The 24,654-nt window shown below is 41.9% G+C and overlaps 1 pseudogene across 1 annotated transcript in view; it reads right to left on the reverse strand.

Moving 5' to 3' along the window:
- LOC310878434 (GTPase IMAP family member 8-like) overlaps positions 1-24,654 on the reverse strand; it is a 136,336-nt pseudogene that overhangs the window by 14,199 nt on the left and 97,483 nt on the right. Inside the window, exons 2-3 of the transcript in view lie at positions 6,391-6,674; positions 3,401-3,613 (exon numbers count right to left, since the gene is read on the reverse strand). The product of the transcript in view is annotated as a GTPase IMAP family member 8-like (transcript). The remainder of the gene's footprint in view (positions 1-3,400; positions 3,614-6,390; positions 6,675-24,654) is intronic.

Consider the following 24,654-nt stretch of genomic DNA (forward strand, 5'->3'; position numbering starts at 1 on the left):
TCGTTACGTCATGTTGTAGTGTTGTTTTGTAGTCATCAGGATGATATCGTTACGTCATGTTGTAGTGTTGTTTTGTAGTCATCAGGATGATATCGTTACGTCATGTTGTAGTGTTGTTTTGTAGTCATCAGGATGATATCGTTACGTCATGTTGTAGTGTTGTTTTGTAGTCATCAGGATGATATCGTTACGTCATGTTGTAGTGTTGTTTTGTAGTCATCAGGATGATATCGTTACGTCATGTTGTAGTGTTGTTTTGTAGTCATCAGGATGATATCGTTACGTCATGTTGTAGTGTTGTTTTGTAGTCATCAGGATGATATCGTTACGTCATGTTGTAGTGTTGTTTTATAGTCGACAGACAGGAACAACAGGCAGCGGCAAATTCCTTTTCCCCTCTCTCAATAAAAAGCTAGTGTTCACCTATGTGTCCGTGTGATGTTAATGTGCACCAGTATGACTATTAGTACCAGTAGGGGCGCTGTTGTGCGAGAGAGAGAGTGCTGCTAGTGCCTGCTAGAGAGAGAGAGAGGGAGAGAGGGAGAGAGGGAGAGGGGGAGAGGGGGAGAGGGAGAGGGGGAGAGGGAGAGGGGGGGAGAGAGAGGGAAAGGGGGGGAGAAGGGGAGAGAGGGAGGTGTTGGACGAATTCAGCTGATGTTGCCTTTCAAAAACGTCCTTTTCGGCTTAGGAGAGAGAGTCACTCAGTTCACACGGTGTGATTTTTTTTCTCCCATTACCAGCTCTGGTGCTATACCAGACTTATATGGTTTTGCATAAAAACCAGCCCATGCAGATGCCCTGAACCTAACCAGCTAACTCCACCTGTCTCCAGTCACTCTCTCGTCATGAAGATAATGGAGTATGAACAGCTGACCGCTTCCTACAGAGGGTTAACTGTTTTACAACGCACTCTGTGATATTTCACCATCAGTCGCTTGTAATGTCGGTGTACTAGTAGGAACCTAAACGTATTCTACAGCTGCACTTGCTGCGAGTCATTCCAGATAACGGCCTATAAAAATTTAAATGTATAATACAGTGTTAAATGGGTATACGCGTAACTTTTTGAGCCCCGTGCAAAAATTTTACCCTTTTTGGTCTAATCAATCTCCCACAGTTCAGTTAATGCATTTGCAAGCAAGCAAATGGGCCGGGCCTTTTACATCGATGGTAATTACTGTATGCTGCACACCGCATTGGGAGACCGGCCGCTCAGAGGACTCGCTCATTGACAGACACAGCTTCACCGGATCATTTATCTGCTCCTACATAATTAAATTGTGTAAGAGTGTAGAAAATTAGGGGGGCACGGTGGAACAGTTGGTAGTGCTGTCGCCTCACAGCTAGAAGTTCCTGGGTTCGATTCCCGCTCGGGGCGCTGTGGGTGCTGGCGGCGAGTTTCCTCCTCCACGTCATCAGTGCTCATACCCGAAGGCGGGGTTGGCGAAAGAGCCTTTCTGTGTGGAGTTTGCATGTTCTCCCCGTGTCCCCTAGGGTAGGTACCCTCACAAAAAACATGCAGTAATCCTGGTCACTAAACTGCCTCCCCCTGGCCAGCCGGGACGCCTGATGGAGGGGAAAGGAACTGGTTGAAATAACAGGTTCTTTCCACGCGCTACGTCCAACCAGGGAAACTCCCCCCCGTCAGGTGTAAAGGAGCAACTTGGACACTCAGGCATGAAGGAAGCATGAGTTCAAGTCCGTTGCTCTCCCCTTGTCCCCCATATATGGGGACTAGGTTGGTGGAGGGTGTGTAGAGCCCAGGATCACATTAGATTGACACAGGGGTGAAAAATGGGTTCCAAAATCGTGGGATATATATATATATATATATATATATATATATATATATATATATATATATATATATTAAAAAAAAGAGTGTAAAAATTGACTGTTCAGAGCTAATCTAACAAGTATTTTGTTTTTATTAGGGTAACCCAAAACCTTCCATAGCCTGAAAAAGTGAAACTATAGCCAACCTCACAACGTCGCTCAACACAAAGCGTTGTAGATGCCATTTCCACAATTTTAGAAAAAACAAAACAAATTAAAGTATAGTTTCATAGTTCTGGGTCCGCATAATATATATGCTCTTGTCTTGAGCAGGGCCTATAGAATATCTCTGAAACCGAGCCGTGGTGCATATGGACACAGAACCAGAACCCGTGAAAACGGGTTTGCTTATAGTTTTAGGAGCCGAAAAAGAGCTGCAACACTCAGGATTTTGCTGTGTGTACATTAAGGGCTCCAACTAACGATTATTTTCATAATCGATTCATCTGCCGATTATTTAATCGATTAATAGGATTAAGACACTTATTTAGCTATCACCTTAAAAATATATTTTAGGTTATTTTAGACATGTTCTAACTAACATAAATATATAATTCAGTCAAAATGTCATTTCATTAGCTGCTGATTAGGCTGCTATTCAAATAAAAGACAAACTGAATTTAAATTAATTAAAGCAACTCATGGTGTCTTTTAGGCTTATTCTGACTGCATACATTTGATTAAAGAATAGCTACACATGTGTGTCAGTCTAGAAGGAACAGTACTCTTCTGAACTCCAATACATATAGGTCATTTAAAAATAAATATTGTTCTTGATATTATAATCGTTATGTGTCATATTTTGCTTTGCAGTCGCTACTGTGCAACTATCATCAGATTGTAAGGGAAGAGATATGGCTCACTTCAGATTCTAAAAATGTCAGTTGTTCTTCGATTTTTCAAAAATAGCAAACCTACAAGCTCGTATCGCGCCACTCGGTGGCGCGCTATGAGCTTGTAGATCTGCTATTTTTAAATAGCTAAAGCATAACATGATGCTAACACCAAAATGGGTTCCCGTTCAGAATGGGAAAAACTGGTAAAATGCATGTAAATCACCTATGATAAATTGCAAAAAAAACTAGTGATTAGTTGCCGATTCGATTAATCAATTACTAAATTAGTTGACAAGTAATTTAATAATCGATTTGATTATACGATTAATCGATCAATCGTTGCAGCCCTAGTGTACATATACAGTCAGAAAACGCACGCTTGGGGACGGTCTAAAATATATATAGCCAGTGGCGTGCACAGATAGACACTAGGGGGTGCTAGAGCAAATAGATCAAATCTTGATAAAACGCTTCTACTATATTATTTAGGCCCCCACAATCTAAAGCTATGTTTCTGTGTCAGTGGTTCTTCGATTAAAGAAAAATAGCAGACCTACAAGCTCATAGCGTGCCACCGAGCTTGTAGATCTGCTATTTTTCAATAGCTAAAGCACCAAAATGGGTTCCCGCCCCAAAATGCGCTGCACAAGGTGCCCTTTTTGGCACTTGAGCACCTGCCCCTCTAAATGTCTGTGCACGCCACTGTATATAGCAATGCGAGCAGATACTCGTGCTGTGTGAGGGGTTGACACATGGTGGCTGGCTGGCTGGTAGGTAGCTGCTTTTGGGGGCTCGGCGGTGAGAGTGTGACAGGTTCCCTGGGGGGACGCTGAGACGGGGACGAGGATGTGGGACTGACTCGACTGACTAATCCCCCTGGGAGTGTGTAGCGAGCGGGGAGGTCCGCAGGGAGAGAAGGCCCCCACGGTGCGTTGCCTTCCCTACCGCCGTGCAATGCGTCACACATGATGAGCCTCACACCGGGCGGGCGGGGGCCTCGCTCTGCCGCTGTAGCAGCTGGACGCACCGGAGAAGAAATGGTTTTGTGCTTACAGTGGGTCATTTTTTTCATCAAATCAAATCAAATCAAACTTTATTTCTAGAGCACATTTACAAAGACCAGAAGGTCAACCAAAGTGCTGTACAGAATCATGAGGTAAACATACAATCAACACAAGTAACATAGTAAAACAAAATCAACAGCAACACAAACGGCACACAGGTTAATTAGGTCAAACATTGAAAGACCAGGGAGAAGAAATTGGTTTTGAGTAAAGCCTTAAAGGTCTCTAAGGAGGGAGCAGACTTAATATGAAGGGGCAGACAGTTCCAGAGTTTGGGGCCGGCCACTGAAAAGGCACGGTCGGTCACTTCTGGACCTGTAATTGGAATTGTATTTATGGAATTTGTATGTATTTATTAATGCATTTCCGTTGGAGCGAGACATTATTGGCTATATACTGGTAGCCAACAATATGCTAAAGTTATAGAGACCTAATGAGCTTAAACAGGACATATTTTAGCCATATGCTAACGCTTTTTTCGATGTATCCATTCTATTGCTATTGTTGCAAGTGTTTTTTACTTTTCTTAAATATCAATTAATTATTTTAATTAAACACTTGGTGTTATTTTAAACATTCATATAGTGTGTGACATTGCAACACTGACTGTGAGCTATTTTCACTATCTTTTTCACGACACCATTGACGGACACTATGACTACACTTAAATCCATCAGTTCGACTTGACTGTTGCACCCCTGAATGACTAGCCTGGCTCCAGCCCCGAATGACTAGCCTGGCTCCAGCCCTGAATGACTAGCCTGGCTCCAGCCCTGAATGACTAGCCTGGCTCCAGCCCTGAAACGCTAGCCACGGCCATTAAGAAAATATGTGGCGTGTTTCCTCCTCCGTGTCATCAGTGCCCATACCCGAAGGCGGGGTTGGCGAAAGGGCCTTTCTGTGTGGAGTTTGCATGTTCTCTCGTGTCCCCTATAGGGTAGGTACCCTCACAAAAAACATGCAGTAATCCTGGTCACTAAACTGCCTCCCCCTGGCCAGCCGGGGCGCCTGATGGAGGGGAAAGGAACTGGTTGGAATAACGTGTTCCTTCCACTCGCTACGTCCAACCAGGGAAACTCCCCCCTGTCAGGTGTAAAGGAGCAACTTGGACACTCAGGCATGAATGAAGCATGAGTTCAAGTCCGTTGCTCTCCCCTTGTCCCCCATATATGGGGACTAGGTTGGTGGAGGGTGTGTAGAGCCCATGATCACATTAGATGATTGACACAGGGGTGAAAAATGGGTTACAAAATCGTGGAATATATATATAAAAAAAAAAGAGTGTAAAAATTGACTGTTCAGAGCTAATCTAACAGGTATTTTGTTTTTATTAGGGTAACCCAAAACCTTCCATAGCCTGAAAAAGTGAAACTATAGCCAACCTCAGCCAACCTCACAACGTCGCTCAACACAAAGCGTTGTGAGCTTGTAGATGCCATTTCCACAATTTTAGAAAAACAAAACAAATGCAAGTATAATTTCATAGTTCTGGGTCCGCATAATATATATGCTCATGAGCAGGGCCTATAGAATGTCTCTGAAACCGAGCCGTGGTGCATATGGACACAAAACCAGAACCCGTGAAATACGGCAGGGTTTGCTTATAGTTTTAGCAGCCGAAAAAGAGAGCAACACTCACATTTTAGGTTATTTTGGACATGTTCTAACGAACAAAAATATATAATTAATTCAAAATGTCATTTGATTAGCTGCTGATTAGGCTGCTATTCAAATAAAAGACAAACTAAATTTAAATTAATTAAAGCAACTCATGGTGTCTTTAGGCTTATTCTGACTGCATACATTTGATTAAAGAATAGCTACACATGTGTCAGTCTAGAAGGAACAGTACTCCTCTGAACTCAAATACATATAGGTCATTTAAAAATAAATATTGTTCTTGATATTATAATCGCTATGTGTCATATTTTGCTTTGCAGTCGCTAACAGTGCAACTATCATCAGATTGTAAGGGAAGAGATATGGCTCACTTCTCTTTTACTTTATTTACACTTAACACTGGAAAAACTGGTAAAATGCATGTAAATCACCTATGATAAATTGCAAAAAAAAACTAGTGATTAGTTGCCGATTAGATTAATCAATTACTAAATTAGTTGACAAGTAATTTATTTAATAATCGATTTGATTCTACGATTAATCGATGAATCGTTGCAGCCCTAGTGTACATGTATACAGTCAGAAACTGCAAGCTTGGGGATGGTCTAAAAGATATATAGCCAGTGGCGTGCACAGATAGACACTAGGGGGTGCTAGTGCCCTTTTGGCAATTTTGCTCTTAAAAAAATACATAAAATAATAATATTTCTTTCCCTTAATTTGTAGTGTGTGGACCATGCGGTGACATTGATCAAATATTGATAAAACGCTTCTACTATATTATTTAGGCCCCCCACAATCTAAAGCTATGTTTCTGTGTCAGTGGTTCTTCGATTAAAGAAAAATAGCAGACCTACAAGCTCGTAGCGCGCCACTCGGTGGCGCGCTATGAGCTTGTAGATCTGCTATTTTCCAATAGCTATAAAGCACCAAAATGGGTTCCCGCCCCAAAATGCGCTGCACAAGGTGCCCTTTTTGGCACTTGAGCACCTGCCCCTCTAAATGTCTGTGCACGCCACTGTATATAGCAATACGAGCCGATAGTCGTGCTGCGTGAGGGGTTGACACATGGTGGCTGGCTGGCTGGTAGGTAGCTGCTTTTGGGGGCTCGGCGGTGAGAGTGTGACAGGTTCCCTGGGGGGACGCTGAGACGGGGGAGGATGTGGGACTGACTCGTCTAATCCCCCTGGGAGTGTGCAGCGAGCGGGGAGGTCCGCAGGGAGAGAAGGCCCCCGCGGTGCGTTGCCTTCCCTACCGCCGTGCAATGCGTCACACATGATGAGCCTCACACCGGGCGGGCGGGGGCCTCGCTCTGCCGCTGTAGCAGGACGCACCGGAGAAGAAATGGTTTTGTGCTTACAGTGGGTCCTTTTTTCATGTATTTATTAATGCATTTCGGGTTGGAGCGAGACATATTGGCTATATAGCCAACATTATGCTAAAGTTATAGAGACCTAATAAGCTTAACCTATTTTGACCTGAGATCAGATTCTAAAATTGTCTTCTACATCCTGACAGTTTTCTGAAAAAGCTATGTTTCTATGTCAGTCGTTCTTGGATTAAAAAAAATGTGCAGACCTACAAGCTCATAAACTGACCATAAACTGCTGCCGTGGGGAGAGGGCTTTCAGTCTGAATAATGAAGTGAAACGAAAGGGAAATTCAGACTGAGTGTCAGGCTACTGAATGTCATGACACTATCCAAAAGCAGGACTCCACAGGTTGACTCATGCGTGGTCAGCGAACTGCTAAGCATTCCACAGTTATAGAAATATCGCTCAGGCATTTTAGCTATGCTTAGCATGTTCCTATATACTGTACAGCTATAGCGTGGATCTGGATCATTGCCATGGATATGTGTGCTCAGCTGCTGCCCCCAGAGGGTGTGCCATCCCAGCCTCTCCCAGTGGGAGGTATGAGGTCTCTGTTGAAAGTCACCCGCCGTGGCGCCCTATTCCTGCTCTGCCCTCACACGTCTTCACCGGCCGCCACTCTGTGAATGTTAAAGTTCGCACCAACCCATGGTGGATTTATTAGATTAGATTAGATTAGATTAAATGTATTGTCACTGCACATAATATACAAATACTTTGACAATGAAATGAAGAGTGGCGTCTAGCCTATATCACCTTTAAAAATAATTATATATATATATATTGCACAGATCTACAAGCTCATAGCGCAGCATGAAGTTACGTTTTATGAGGTTGTATATATTATCTGCTAGTTTTGAATGGGCAAAGAAATCTAAAATCATGATACAGATGCTTTCCAGGTTTTAATTTATACTTGTATACATATATATACACTCCACTATAATTGAATAATTAACTATAATTGCATAATTGTTACAAGTTACTTTAGATTATTATTTACAAAATTATTACATTATTACAAAGATAAGCATTATTTAAATATATATATATATTTTAAATAGCTGATGATAGCTGCAAGTTGCGGTGCAAATTTACTTTTTGAAATTGTTTGAAGGAGTTCAACATGAAGAAACGCACACTTAGCAGGTCAGCGAAGCATAATTGAAAATATTGATACGTTCGTCAGCTCTTGGCCTCAGACATGATGCATGTACAGTTGTACTGTACACCAACCTACGCAATCTGTTTGGGTCTTCTGTTCACGCCAGAGACCACCATCGGACAGTGACGTTATTGACGCAAAGCCATTCACACATCCAGCTCCTTTTCAATAGACCTGATGATGGATTGAACGTGCTTCCATTGAAACGTCCTGAAACAATGCAAGATTGCGGGTTTACAGTTAACCCATTTTGGGCGGGAACCCCTTTTGGTGTTTTAAGCATTGAGAAATAGCAGATCTACAAGCTCATAGCGCGGCACCGAGTGAAGCGCTACGAGCTTGTAGTTCTGCTATTAAAAAAAAATAAAATAAAAGAGGCACAAATCTTTGAATATATATTCTTTCACAGTGAACGTTTTTCACTCAAAGCTTTGCTTGATCTGTCCCTGTAACAACATATTTTCAGATGGGGGTCGGCGACCGAATACATATATTTTTGGGATTCCTGGACATGAAAATGTATGAGAACGACTGACATAGAAACATGGATTTTTCAAGAAAACTGTCATGATTTTAGGAATTTCGACGTCAGGTCTAAATGGGTTAATGAGCTTGTAGATCTGCTATTTTTCAATAGCTAAAGTATAACATAATGCTTAGTTATAAAACACCAAAAGGAGGTTCCCGCCCAGAATGATCTAAGGACATAAGGAATGGCACACGCTGTCGCTCATGGCCATTGAATCGAAACTCATCTGGGAGTTGGACTTGAGTTGAGACAACTTGATCAATGACTGCTCTTCTTCCATGAAGGCCAGGAGAATGCTGGTGCAGGTACATGTTTTCCACTGACATTACATTTAACCCATTCTGACCTGAGATCAGATTCTAAAAAAAAAAGTCTTCTACATCCTGACAGTTTTCTGAAAAAGCTATGTTTCTCATGTGTCAGTCGTTCTTCGATTTTTCCAAAATAGCAAGCTCGTAGCGCTATGAACTTGTAGATCTGCTATTTTTCAATAGCTATAAAGCATAACATAATGCTATAACACCAAGAGGGCTTCCTGCCCCAAAATGGGTTAAATCACAGTGTGTGCGATTGGCAATTTTAACGGAATCAACAGCAGAGTATAAAGTCTAAACAACAACGTGGGTCATGTCAGTAAAAAAAGCTCTTCATCAGAACGTTGTGTCCAATGTTAATATGATATAATACTTTTAACTTTATTTGTCTTGCACTTTTCAAAAACAAGTTTACAAAGTGCCTCACATTATCGGGCAATTCAAATCAACAATGGGAATGAACAAAAGCTAAAAGAGCAACACAAAAATAATGAAATTAAAGAAAGAAAAAAAAAGATAAAGCAGAAACTAGATGTTCATTCAGACTCATTAAAAAGCCTTTCTATAATAATGAGTTTTTAAAAGTATTTTAACCCATTCTGAACGGGAATCCATTTTGGTGTTAGCATTAGGTTATGCTTTAGCTATTGAAAAATAGCACATCTACAAGCTCATAGCGCGCCACCGAGTGGCGCGCTATGAGCTTGTAGGTCTGCTATTTTTTTTTAAACTGTCAGGATTTAAGACATTTTTAGAATCTGATCTCACTGGTCAAAATGCATTAAAGAACCACCATTCTTCTGTGTGTTAGAATCTGATCTCAGGTTCAGAATGGGTTAAAAGTGGACACTGAAGTGGTCTGTCTAATTTCCCAGTGGTAGTTGGTGCCACAGCAGTAGTAGAGCCCTATAGCAGTGACTGCCCTGACACCTTCCGTCAAATAAAACTATATATGTCTGCTGATCTAAGATTACAGGAAGGTATAATAAGGGGACAAGAGGTCAGAAATATAAACCGGGGGGGGGGGGGGGGGGGGGGACAGTTGACTGTCAGTCAGTAGCCTCGCGTTTTTATTTCCAGGGAGAGAGCAAAGAAAAAAAAGGCTGGGGCCCGAGTCCACTTCAATACGGCATATACAGTAGAGCGCAAGTGTCACTCACGCTCTGCTGATTTCTGATCGTCTGCACCTTTGGAAAATTGACGCAGACACGCACACACACACACGCGCACACACGCTCTCACACACACACACACACACACACACACCTCTCTCTCTCTTGGTCGCTCAAATTAATTAGTCTCATGCCCTGCGGTCCTGTGTCTATAGTTTCTCCCGGAGGATCCTGCCGGGAGCTGCCTATATCCCATTCTGACCTGAGATCAGATTCATACGAGGTTTCCGCTGGACACACACTGGTCTGATGAACCCATTCTGACCTGAGATCAGATTCTAAAAATGTCTTCTACGTCAGTCGCTCTTCGATTTTTCAAAAATAGCAGACCTACAAGCTCGTAGCGCGCCACTCGGTGGCGTGCTATGAGCTTGTAGATCTGCTATTTTTCAATAGCTAAAGCATAACATAGTGCTAACACCAAAATGGGTTCCCGTTCAGAATGGGATATATATGCCATAAAAAGGCATAGGCGAGTTGATATTAATTCACCTCATGATATTCCGTACGTGAACATGTGTGCTACTATACTGCTCATCATGCGTGAACGTGTGGCTGCTGTGCACATGTGATGGGCTGCATTGTCCCCGAGGGGACACGTGTGTTGAAAAGGGGCTCATCTGCCCTTAAAAATACAATGACAACATGCAGATGATAACGCAGCACAGCACAGACTAATGGGATGTGATTGAGTTTAGATCTTGAGTACAGTTGACATTGACGGTGACAAGTAATTGCTTCATATCTACATGACACTATTCCACACTGCTATAGTAATGTGGTGTTCCTGGATATCGGAGTGGTTGTTCTTATGGACTGAAGTCCTCAGTTTCCCTATTCAGATTTTGCAAAACAAAAACAAAAAAACTCCCTTAAGTCTCACCGCTTTCTAAGGAATTGCAAAACTTACTATGAGAAATATGACAAACTCATGCATTTTTTTTTTTTTTTTTACCTCAAGTGTACTGGAGTCTCCATATTTCCTCATTTTCTATCTTTTGACGGCACAATTTCTTTATCCCATTTACGACATTTTGCAAAAAAAAAAAAGAAAGAAAAAAAGTTCGCTCTGAAAGAGTACATTCAAAGATTTGTGCCGTATTTTCACCATTTAAAAAAAAATAGCAGACCTACAAGCTCGTAGCGCGCCACTCGGTGGCGCGCTATACGAGCTTGTAGATCTGCTATTTTTCAATAGCTAAAGCATAACATAATGCTTAGTTTTTAAACACCAAAAGGGGTTCCCGCCCAGAATGGGATATTGATCTTGAGTTGCGTTTGAAGTGCTCAGAAACATAAGTCCCATGCTTCACTACACACAATCTCCCCCCAGCAGCAAGAGCACAGACAAGTCAAGACTTCTTTACCTGCTCATAAATCAAACCGCTTCACCCTTCCACTGCGTGCCATTCATCACGTCTCTGACAACATCACGTGTCAGGCTTTATTCCCAGCAAAAACGGCGTATAACAAGCAAACAAACATATAAATAGATAAGTAAATAAATATACAACTGGCGAGGCTTCTTCAGTTCACACCCACATTGTTTTCTTAGTTCACCCAAAACCACAATTATTTCTTTTTCCATGCAGAGACGAGCTAGATTAACCCATTTTGACCTGAGGACGGTTTCTATACGAAATAGCTTCTAAAATCCTGACAGTTTTCTGAAATAAACCAGTGTTTCTATGTGACTTTTTCACCATCAAGGAACCCCAAAAATGATATGTAATGTAATTGGCCACCAACTCCCATCTGAAACATGTCGTTCGCTCTGAAGTATATATATATACTGACTCAAAGATTTGAGCCACATTTTCCACGATTTTTCAAAAACAGCAGACCTACCAGCTCATAGCGCGCGGCACAGAGTGCGCGGCTCAGAGCTTGTAGATAGCTATTTTAGATCTGCTATTAATTAATAAACATAAATACATAACGCTGTAAAACATACAAAAGGGGCGTTCCTCCCCGTTCCCAAATTCTTTAACAGTCACTACAGCAGGAAAACCCTCTGGGGGCTTCATGCATGGTCTGTCATTATCAATCGGGATGCTCGCGCCGCGCACACACACACACACACACACACACACACACACACACACACACACACACACACACACACACACACACACACACACACACACACACACACACACACAGTGGGGGTGTTGTTGGTGCACCTGCAGCAACTCCTGCACCTCCAGCATAACGACCACCAAAGAAGAGCCCATGATAAAGAATACTCGCAGGTTAAGTATAAACCAACAAAAGAATACTCCAAGTACAGCAATAAAAACCCAATGTACAAAGTACAACTGAGGTAATACCTAAAGTAACGTCCGGTAATCTAAATTTACTTGAAAAAATACTTACCCAAAAGTAGGGGTAGTGCACCAAAGCAATTCAATTCAATTTAATTCAATTCAATTCAAAGGGCTTTATTGGCATGAGAAAACATACGTTTACATTGCCAAAGCAGAAAGAACAATACAACAATACAGCAATACAATCAAAACAAAAATGATGTACTTTGTCAGAATCTTCAATAGATCAACTTCTATGTACCAAGATCACTCGATGCAGGTATAGTGCAGGAATATACACAATGATTAGTCTTTACGGTGGTTGTGTTCCATTTGATATCCTTCTCCTATCACAGCAACTCACAAACTCACAAAGCATTGGTTTCACACACATTGGGCAGTGCTGGCCATTGTTGTAATCCAGCAATCCAGTCAAACACACAGACTATACAATCATTATCGTTCTGGCCATATAGGGTGCCGATTTCAAATTAAGTTCAACTCGGGGCGCAGAAAAGAAAACCCAGAGCAGAAAACGGTGACCTTTCCAAGGGTTCAGAATTGCCTGTGCACTGCCAAATGAATATGCCGTAGACTAGTAGCCTACAATGGCGTTGTGGCCCTAAGAAAATTTGCAAAATCTACACGCTTTCAACACATCGTGTCCGTGAGGTGTCGCGAGCGTGCAGATCTGCTATTTTTCCAGCACGCGGCCCCGTCTTACGACGGAGTATACATCAGTGTTGTTTTTGGCAGCAAATTTCTATTTTAGTTTTAGTCATTTAGTCTCTTGAATAGTTTTCACTTAGTTTTAGTCACATTTTAGTCACCTGGAATGTTCTAGTGTTTAGTCTAGTTTTAGTCGACTAAATGTCATACGATTTTAGTCGACTAAATCTACAGTTGATTTAGTCGACTAAAATGTGTTTTGACAGGCCTTGATGTCGTTGTAATGACATATTTTACACTTTGGTTGCATGCTGAAAATAGCAGATATACAAGTTGAGAAAACTGGATCTCTTGTCCACTAGTCCCTTACTAACATTTTAGTCTAGTTTTTATTTGTTGACGAAATTGTCAGTGTATTTAGTCTTAGTTTTAGTCATCATAGATAAGTTTTTATTTAGTTTTTATTTAGTTTTAGTCAGTGGAAAAAGGTAGTCGACGAACATTTTTCGTCTTAGTTTTAGTCGACGAAAACAACACTGGTATTATACATGGAATTGATGTTGAGGCTGGCCGCCAGCAGGCCATGCTGTGTCTTCAAACAGCCCCCTGCGCGCCTGGACGGAGCAGTTCTCCACGGCTCGACATGAAATGTTGGATAGCGTTCAAGTTATTAAGCCAAACTTTTTTTTGACAACTCAGCTTGGCAGAGCTATAGGGGTCCAGCAACAACACAGCCATGGAAGCATTTTTGAGTAGAGTGCTGATGTTAAAATGATCCCTGGCTAATAAGATTTGTATGCCTTTTATCATACTTTCTCTCTATAACTATAATTCAAAATTTAAATCACCTTAAAGGACAACTTTAGTTTTTTTCAACTAAGGTTCATGTTTTAGGTTGTTAATTTTCTTTCATTTGCTGCTTTCTTTCGTTTTAGGGATTTTAGCCGTTTTTGACAGGGGGGCGGGGGCATTCGAGCTCGGGGCTAATTATGTATTTTTTAACACAATTTTATGGTGATTTATTTTTTTATGGTTTACTATAGTTGCTCGAATGCCCCCGCCCCCCTGTCAAAAACAGCTAAAATCCCTAAAACGAAAGAAAGCAGCAAATGAAAAAAAAAAAACACTCATCTTCTACTTTCTCTAATAACAACCTAAAACATGAACCTTGGTTGAAAAAAACTAAAGTTGTCCTTTAAAGGTATATTCAGTGATTTCACTCAAAAAACCTTAGGTTTCGTTTTTGGCTGGGACCTAAGCCTTTCGTCCAATCAGGATAGAGAGTCAAAAAGGAAACCTAAGGTTTTTTGACCCCCAGGGGTTAACTGGGGACAGGGAGGAACTCCTTATATGGCCAGCACACTCTATAGTAGGGAGGATTATCACAACAAAACAAAAAAATAAGTGATATTTGAATTAAGTGAAATCACTGAATATACCTTTAAGAATTATAGTATAATATTTTAAAGCCAGGGATCCTTTTAAAACTATCTTCTAATTATATTGTGCCGTGAATTAGAAACTCATGCATGGTTACGTTAAATGTAAATTCAATGTTACGTTGCCGAGTAGTTCAATATACTATTTTTTAATAGGATTGTTTTATCCGATCAACCAGATCATTGGAGACGAACATCTCCAACTTCCAAATTCAGGACATATACCGGTACAACCGTGCCTCTACCCACCATCTTAGCCCTGAATTTGATCTCTTACCATCATGCAGGAGACATAGAGGAGGCCTAGAGTGCCATTATCATAAACAAAAAGAAAGGTTACAAGACCTTGTTTGTGCCAACTGCATTGGACATTTTAAATAAGACAATGTTTAAATAGCTCTATACCATGCACCTATAATCCCTACCGCCCATTATCACCGTTGCTGCGTTATGGGAATGCATTTTAATGCATTTGTGTATTCCATGTAATGATACTTTTATTGTTGTAATACTGACTGCCAGTGCGCCAAAGGCAACCAAACTTACATTTTATGTAAGCTTTAATGGACAATATAGCTGTCTTTATTTTTATATATATAGAACGTTTACAGCGCAAGCTGAAGCAAAGTGCTGTACATGGCTAAAGCAAAGATAATTCACAGCATCAAAGCAAGTTAAAAAAAATACATTAAAAATATCAACAGATAATATGCATTAACACATGTAGCAATTAAGATAATGCAACGTTAACCCATTCTGAACGGGCACCCATTTTGGTGTCAGCATCATGTTATGCTTTAGCTATTGAAAAATAGCAGATCTACAAGCTCATACCGCGCCACCGAGTGGCGCGATACGAGCTTGTAGGTCTGCTATTTTTTGAATAATCGAAGAACGACTGACATTTTTTAGAATCTGATCTCAGGTCAGAATGGGTTCATCAGACCAGTGTGTGTCCGGCGGAAACCTCGTATGAATCTGATCTCAGGTCAGAATGGGTTAAAACACATTAGGTATGATCAGAGGCAATTATAAGCCGTGCAGGGGAAAACAGATGGGTATTAAGTAGGGATTTGAAAACCCCCCAATCGACTTGGCAGCTCTGATGGTTGAGCCGGGGGCAGACCGATTCCAGAGTTCTGTGGGCCTCGGCCCGCAAAAGCACGGTCTTTGGAGCTTCGGGCTATACATCTTCTCAGCCAGGGAATAGTAAGAGAGTGGCGACACGCTTTGATCTCGCCTGCAAAGCGAGGTGCCTATGGGCGATAGTTCCACACATTGGAACTATATATCCCATTGAGATAGAATGAGAACTTCCCCATTCCATTGTTACAGTGGGAGTCAACGCTGTCGTCATACTATTCCACTCGGGGTAGATCCAAGTTTACCAGGGCTGTCACGATAACTCTAGGCAGTGGCGTGCACAGATAGACACTAGGGGGTGCTAGAGCACTTTTGGCAATGTGCTAAAAAAAATAAAATAAAAAAGTTTTCATTTTTTTCTTACTTTGTAGTGTGTGGACCATGCGGTGACATTGATAAAAAACTCTTCTACTATATTATTTAGGCCCCCCACAATTCTAAAGCCATGTTTCTATGTCAGTGGTTCTTCGATAAAAAATAATAATAGCAGACCTACAAGCTTGTAGCGCGCCACTCGGTGGCGCGCTATGAGCTTGTAGATCTCTTTTTCAATAGCTATAAAGCACAAAAATGGGTTCCCGCCCCAAAATGCGCTGCAAAAAGGTGCCCTTTTTTCACTTGAGCACCTGCCCCTCTAAATGTCTGTGCACGCCACTGACTCTAGGCATTGAACATTGGAACATAGTTACAAATCAAAATGTCAGATTGCCTAAGTCTTTGTAATAAAAAAAATGCACCGCGTATATATGACGGATGATTTAAATATACACAGAGATTACCTGACATATTTACATACCGGTATTTAAATATGGCGTGCCATAGTGTTGTACTTTTTCTGTTTTGTATTGATTGATTGAAAACTTTATTTCAGACACTATGAGTCCATATACTGTACAAACAACAGGGAAAAACATGACAGTAAATACAAAACAACAACACAGAGATAGCCTATTTATCAGGCTATTTTCACTCCAGGCCTTTTTTTTTAATTAATTCCAGAAACATGAGGAGAAGACTGTATCACTCTGTGCATGTGATCCCTGCTAAGGCCATAATTAATACGTTATTTGATTCCCTCAGTCTACACATGAATCTAAAACACAAAGTATGTGTCTACGTATGTAGTTAACCCATTCTGAACGGGCACCCATTTTGGTGTTGGCATCATGTCGTGCTTTAGCTATTGAAAAATAGCAGATCTACAAGCTCATATCGCGCCACCGAGTGGCGCGATACGAGCTTGTAGGTCTGCTACTTTTTTGAAAAAAATCGAAGAACGACTGACATTTTTAGAATCTGATCTGAGGTCAGAATGGGTTAATCAGACCAGCGTGTGTCCAGTGGAAAACCTCGTATGAATCTGATCTCAGGTCAGAATGGGTTAACATTACTCTATAGGCCCCGGGGTGTGGTTATAATATGCAGACATGTTCTCTTCCCTATACTGTATGTATTTACGGTTTCTTCCTGAAAGCTGAAAGCCTTCGAGTCAAAAGTCAACAGCAATAATGTAATGTATATAATTAACGGAAATGTCTAATCTGGTATAGGGCAAGCCCAGAGGTATTTTAAGTCCTCCACTGCCTCGAGCATCACCCCGTCGCCAGGGGCAATGAGTTAGATTTTCCGTGCTCAATGCCAATACTTTGTTTTCCTGGCATTGAGCTTGAGGCCGATGCCTTCACGCACTATTTCCACTGCCAATATAGTCGTTCTCTTCCTTCCTTCCTCTGCTGCAGCCGAGACTAGAGCTGATTCTCTCTGGAGCTGTGTTGTGTTACTCTGCCATGCTCGTCTCATTTCTACAAGGTTATGTAAAGCATTTCTATACAGTGTGAAGGCAGGTGTGATTCACAATTCAAGCGCTTGTAGAATTGCTTTGAGCACTTGTAAACGGCAATATGTACATACAAGTGCATATAGACATTTGGACGTGCGATACAAATATTCATATGTAAACTGACATTTGTTGTGCAACTGCCGATCCACACAAATTAGCACAAGCAAGTGTGTGTGTGTGTGTGTGTGTGTGCGTGCGTGCGTGCGTGCGTGGATTACAGATTACACGTTCAAATTTCAATGCGTTTGAGTGTATCTACAACCTCTTGGATTTTGCAATAAAGCCTTTACTTGTTTACATAACGTGTAGCCTCGGAAACACAGACGTTTTTATTTCCATGGAGAAAAAAAAGAGTCCACTTCAATTCGGCATAGAGTAGCGCAAACGTGGATCACTCTCTGCTGATTTCTGATCGTCTGCACCTTTGTTAAATTGACACACACTCACACATGTACACACACACACACACTCCTCTCTCTCTCTCTGTCGCTCTAATTAATTAGTCTCATATCCAGCAGATGCGCATAGTTTCTCCCGGTGGATCCTGCCGGGAGCTGCCTATGCCATGAAAAGCATAGGTGAGTTCCAGGCTACATAACGTGTGACTTGATACAATTTCAAGATACTTTAAAAGCATTTCCATTGATACGTTACATATACTTCATAAGCTCTCTATATTTCTGAGGCAAATGCTACTTTTCTATTATGTATTTTATCGCCTTAGTTACTATACTTACTTTGCATAGTAAGATAATTAATTAAGATAGAACTTGAGCATAATGTCTGTTTAACTCTAAACTGACGTTTTATTTGTTTTGATTATTTGATTTGCTTTGTTTTAACCATGTAAGTAAGTAAGTAGCCTTGCCGAGCCATGAGGCCCATAGGGCAGGAGATAGGCTCCTGTGGCAGCTTGATGTACAAGTACACCCCCTGGACATGACGCTAGTATGTCGCAGGGACTTACACCCCCAATCCAACCCTTGATGCTGAGTGTCAAGCAGGGAGGCTATTTGGGTCCCATTTTTACAGTCTTTGGTATGACCCGGCCGGGGATCGAACCCCCGACCTCCCAGTCTCAGGGCGGACACTCTAACCACAAGGCCACTGAGCTGGTTTAAAGGTATTTTCAGTGATTTCACTTAATTCAAATATCACTTATTTTTTTGTTTTGTTGTGATAATCCTCCCTACTATAATAATAATAATAATAATAATAAAACTTTATTTGTATAGCACCTTTCATGACATCAAATGCAGCTCAAAGTGCTTTACAGAACAATGGAGAATAAAATAAAAGCAAAGCATAAAAGAAAAGCAAGGCAACGACATTAAAAAACAAGCAGTGCAATACAGTGAGGACATGAATAACACAAAATATAAGATCACTTAAAGGCAATGTTGTAGAAGTGGGTCTTGAGCTGAGCTTTAAAAATGTCTACAGAGGCTGCCTGACGAAGGTACAGAGGGAGCTTGTTCCATGCCGATGGCCCGTAGAAGCAAAAAGCTGCTTCCCCGTATTTTTTAGTTGCCATTTTTTAAGGCAAAGCGAGCAGGCCAGCAGTAGAAGACCTTAGCGGGCGGTTTGGGACATATTCAGGCAAGCAGTCATGTAGGTAGGAAGGTGCGAGACCATTGAGGGCTTTATAGACAAGTAAAATAATTTTAAAATCAATCCTAAAAACAACCGGAAGCCAGTGCAGTGATGCCAAAACTGGAGTAATATGTTCTCTCATCTTAGTTCTAGTTAAAACTCTGGCTGCTGCATTTTGGACAAGTTGTAATCTGTCAGTTGTTTTCTTAGGCAGTCCTGAAAAAAGTGCATTGCAGTAATCAAGCCGAGAGAAAACAAAGGCGTGGATTAGCGTTTTTGCATCGTCCAAGGACACATAGGCTCTGATTCGTGCAATATTTCTAAGGTGAAAAAAGGCAATCTTGGTAACATGATTAATGTGTGAATTAAAATTCAATTCGGAATCAATAATAACCCCCAGGTTCTTTACTGTACTGTTACTGTCTACAGTCAGGTTGCCAAGTCTGCTTAATATTGATTCTTTCTGCTCACTAGAGCCGATTATGAGAACTTCTGTCTTGTCCTCATTTAGCTTGAGAAAGTTCTCACTCATCCAACATTTGATGCTAGACAGACAGGTAAGCAGCGGGTCTAAAGCACAGGGATCATCTGGAGCCACAGATAGAGTGTGCTGACCATATAAGGAGTTCCTCCCTGTCCCCAGTTAACCCCCGGGGGTCAAAAAACCTTAGGTTTCGTTTTTGGATTTGACTCTATCCTGATTGGACGAAAGGCTGGGTCCCAGGCCAAAAACGAAACCTAAGGTTTTTTGAGTGAAATCACTGAATATCCCTTTAACTATGTAGGCCTACAGTACTTCTTTGGTCAGCTTGGGCTGTTGTAAAAAAGAAAAATCCCCCCCCCCCCCCACATGTCTGTTTTTCTGCAGCACTTTGCTACATGTCCATTACACAAGTTCCCTCCTTGAGCGCGGTCACATTGTTCACTTTCTTCTCAACTCCTACTCTCGCTCTGTTGATGACAAATCCTGTGCTTATGTCTCTTTGTTCCTTACCTTCACCCCGTCTCTGGGTAGAGAGAGGTCGACGAGAAGAAGAGAGGGAGAGAGAGAGAGAGCATGCAGGAGAGACTCATATAAAAGATAAATGTGCTTTAGAGTGCCCACGCTGATGAATGGAGCGCGGCGACAAAGCGTTGTTGTCGTGCACAAAGTGTTATAAACAATAGGGCCTTTACAAGGAGCGACGTGTGAAAGCGTTCCTCCAGGCGGCGGCGCGGCATCCACACAGAGCGCCTCACTATATATCCTGGTCTCCATGAAGACGTCAACCGCGCACGCACGAGGCGCAAGGTCAGACATCCTCACATCGATTTAATTTGTTTTTACTGCGAGGCCGGCCGGGAGCCTATAGCCGTCTGCAGTGATCGGTCTGTGTGTCTGCACTAGCTCTGCAGCTCATCTTTTTCGCAAACCGTTGGACCGATCAAGTGGCACATTTCGTACAATATATGCACACTGTGGCCCCCGTGAGGCAGTGGTTCTCAACATTTTTCACATCAAGCTCCATTATTTTATTCGGCATTTGAGCCATGTGTACGGACCACCATTTGATCATCATTTTACGCTCTCAAGAGTTCAAGATCTACATGTATATAAGGGTCCATTTGGTTATAACAACTCTCATTCATTAAGCATGGGGGGGACCACCTCGAGACACTTCCAAGGACCACTGGTGGTCCCCCGGACCACTGGTTGAAAGGGAACAGACCTGTTATGGTCATTCGGCTCGTTGTGTTTCTGGTAATATTATTATTGACCACAAATTTGTCTGCGGCAAGAATATTTTGACAACATTTTGACCATTTTGTCCACCACTATAGCCAGCTTTGGCGATGACCTGTCTGGAAGAGCTTGTCGGATCAATACAGAAACAGGCTTGTTCTCGCTATGTTATTATCAATCAATATATTGATCAATTACCGATCAATACATTACCAGTCGCCATCCACCGATGGATCGACAGATCGACTCCTCATACACTACAACACACCATTGTTCTCTAGGCTTTGTGCCTCCATGTGTTTACAGCAGTGTTGTTTTTGGCAGCAAATTTCTATTTTAGTTTTAGTCATAGTCTCCTGAATAGTTTTCACTTAGTCTTAGTCACATTTTAGTCACCTGGAATGTATTAGTGTTAGTCTAGTTTTATAGTCGACTAAATGTCATTAGATTTTAGTCGACTAAATCTACAGGTGATTTAGTTGACTAAAATGTATTTTTGCGGGCATCGCGTCGCACAAATACACAACGCGTCGCAGCGCGATGCGTTGTGAGCTTGTAGATCGGCTATTTTCAGCATGCAACCAAGTGTAAAATGACTTGTACTGGATCTCTTGTCAACTAGTCCCTTCCTAACATTTTAGTCTAGTTTTTATTTGTCAGTATATTTAGTCTTAGTTTTAGTCACCATAGCATAGTTTTCATTTAGTTTCCATTTAGTTTTTTCAGTCGAAAAGGTAGTCGACGAACATTTTTCGTCTTAGTTTTAGTCGACAGTTTTAGGTCAAACACTTTGAGATACAAACACAATATATTACATCACAGAAAGCCACGCTGCAGGGCACGGAAGCACAGTCTGCCAACCTGCAGTCACTTGAAGTAAGTTTTTATTAAACTCCTTCAGTGCCACCTAGTGGTCACCAGTTTAGGCTCTGAGTGCCAGATCTCCCATTATAAAAAAAAAGAGGGCGTTTTAAAAAAAATGTAAAAAAAAAAGAATTGTAAAAAATACGTCTTTACGGGCATGGCACAGTTGATTTAGAGACGGGATGACGTCCCTGGCACTTAAACAGTTTTAAGACGGCGGGACTTTACGGGTGGTCAAACCTTTTTTTTTTCTTCTTCAAAGAAACGTAAAGAATTTCCCATATACGTAGCAAAAATAGCCGATCTATAGGCCTCACACAACGCGTCATGGTGCGACACATTGCTAATATGTTTTTAGCTATTCTTCGTAATGGCAAAGTAGAAAGGCCTATATATATATAAGTTGTTATAAGGACGTCATTTTCAATATCTGCAACAAAAAAAAAAGATATGACTCTGACAAAAATTTTGAACGAGGAGGAGGAGGAGGAGGGATGAGTCTGCTGATAAGAGTGAATGTTAGAAGAAGACTGGGGCCGCGCCGATGGGTGTGGGGGGGGGGGGGGGAGTGGGGGGGTGGGGATGCTCGAGAGATCTCAATTGCTTTCGAGGTCAAAAGCTGGTGCCGTCGGCGGCGCCGCCCGGAGGAAGAGGCTCTGGCGAATACATCATCACCACTGATCTATCTCATTACGCTGGCCCGTCCTCTCCACGCTCTGCTCTGCACTGCCGGGGGAATAACCCGCTAAGCTATTTTGCGCGGGAACCCCTTTTGGTGTTATATAGCATTGTGTTATTATGCTTTATAGCTATTGAAAAAATAGCAGATCTACAAGCTCGTAGCGCGCCACTTGGTGGCTTGTAGGTCTGCTATTTTTTGAAAAATCGAAGAACGACTGACATATATAAACATAGCTTTTTCAGAAAACTGTCAGGATTTAGAAGAAATTTTTAGAATCTGATCTCAGGTCAGAATGGGTTAAGACCTGAGCTCCATTCTATACAAAATACCTTCTAAAATCCTGATGTTTCTATATGTCAGTCGTTCTCAAACATTTTCCTGTCAAGGATCCCCCAAAAAGATGTCATTGATTGAGACCTACAAGCTCGTAGCGCGGCACTCGGTGCCGCACTATGAGCTTGTAGATCTGCTATTTTTTCAATAGCTATACAGTATAACATAATGCTTAAATAACCAAAAGGGTGGTTCCCGTCCAAAATGGGATAAATCTGACAATATGAGTGGTGCACCACCACCCTCTGCAATACGACTACGTCCCTCACACTGGAAGGAGAAGGGGGAGGAAAGGCGGGGGGGGGTTGGCTGGCGGTGGGGGGGGGGGGGGGGGGGGGGTGGCGTTGGCTGGCGGCTTTTTATAAAAACATAAGATTCACGTTTTGTAGGATAGCGTATAGTCTAAACGGCACGCGGAGGTTGATGGATGAGGGCCGGGACCAGCTTTTTATTTTATTTCTTTACTTTAATTTATTGACAGAAGTGTGTTGACCGGGCGGCTCAGCCATAAACAACTCTATGGTCCACAGCGGTTCGTAATATAATCGCCATGCGATGGTAGCAATGATATAGCTGTTGAAGGACGACGGTCAAGAGATCATGCCCTCTTCAGCATGCTTTCGCACAGACAATATATACTGTAGATGCTCTGCAGTATTATGGTTACAGTATAATAAAGCTGGGAGAAGTGTAAATGGTACATGATGCATTTATTTAGCGCTTTTTATCCAATGTGCTTTACATAGATTGTGCCTCAATTCACCCATTCACACACACATTCATTCATACATACACCTGATGGCAGCGGAAACCATGCAAGGCACCAACCATGAGCACATCAGGAGCACATTAGGGGTTCTGTGTCTTGCTCAAGGACACTTCGACACTAACTCTGGGGGAGCCCACAGGGATCGAACTGGCAACCTTGCGGTTACCATCCAGCCACTCTACCCCTGAGCCACCGCCGCCCCGTCATAGTGTCATTTGGGCTCCTGCACGGGATGGCAATTGCCACCCCCTAAAGCGTTAACATTTAACCTCTAATTCAGTTATGCAAACTCTTTTCGTTCACGTCCATCGGTCCAAATGTAACTAATTCAGTATAGCAGTAACAATGGCGTTTTCTCGCAGTCAGTTGATTCTTCATATCCATATGAGTGAAGCGGCCTGATTTTTCAAACACAGTCCTTTTTTATCCAGATCTAAACATCCCCCTTGGATTACAATGCAAATAAAAAGTACACAAACCTGTGGCGCTAGCGTTTTCCTTTGGCCGGTTTCGCTCCGGTTCTTAGCAATAAGTATAGTAACTTATTTTGCCTCCTTGTTTTCGATGAAATTATGCCTCTGCCTATAGGAGTAAAGAAATACATTTTGTCAATATAACGCTCGGTGGTGTTTGTATGGGGTTGCTTGTTTGTTTTCTACACCAATATGACTTGAAAAGGGTGCGCAGATTCTCATGAAACTTGGTGGGAATGTCAACAGGCAACCCTGAAGTAAGTGATGACACGTTTTTGGGGTCAAAGGTAAAAATGGAGGGTTTTGCCTTGCCTCTGCATTCAGTATTTAAGCCCGACGTCATTTTGTAGTGCTACGTTACGTCCGGGTCCAAGTGGCACCAGCTCCCGTCCGCATCTCATTGTAAATTGAATATCTAAACGCGTGAATCTTTTTACAGTGACGTTATTTTTCAGAAAGGAAGCCATTGAGGGTTAAAATGGGTCTTAATGCTTCCAACTCGAGTGGAATTATTAATGTTTTGTACAAGTGTCCATGACAACAAAAATATATGATGTGGAGACAATAAAGACTATTATTATCATTATTATTGAAGGTGGCAACAGTCCATTTGATCGGTAAAATATTTCTGGGGTATATTTAGAATGTGTGCAGGCTTGAGTATGTTGAATCTAGTTTGCATTATGAGGATTTATTTGACACAATAAAATAAAATGGCGATAGTATTCCATGTGGGGCAGACGGCCTTTCACTGTCAGATTTGGGGCGACTGTGGCTCAAGAGGTAGAGCAGGTCGTCCAATGATCCATGGGTCGGCGGTTCGAATCCCGGCTCCTCCTCCTGTCTACATGTCGAAGTGTCCTTGGGCAAGACACTGAACCCCCAATTGCTCCCGATGTGCTGGTTGGTGC

This window comes from Protomyctophum parallelum (genome assembly GCF_964188405.1).
Source record: "Protomyctophum parallelum genome assembly, chromosome: 20".
NCBI lineage: Eukaryota > Metazoa > Chordata > Actinopteri > Myctophiformes > Myctophidae > Protomyctophum > Protomyctophum parallelum.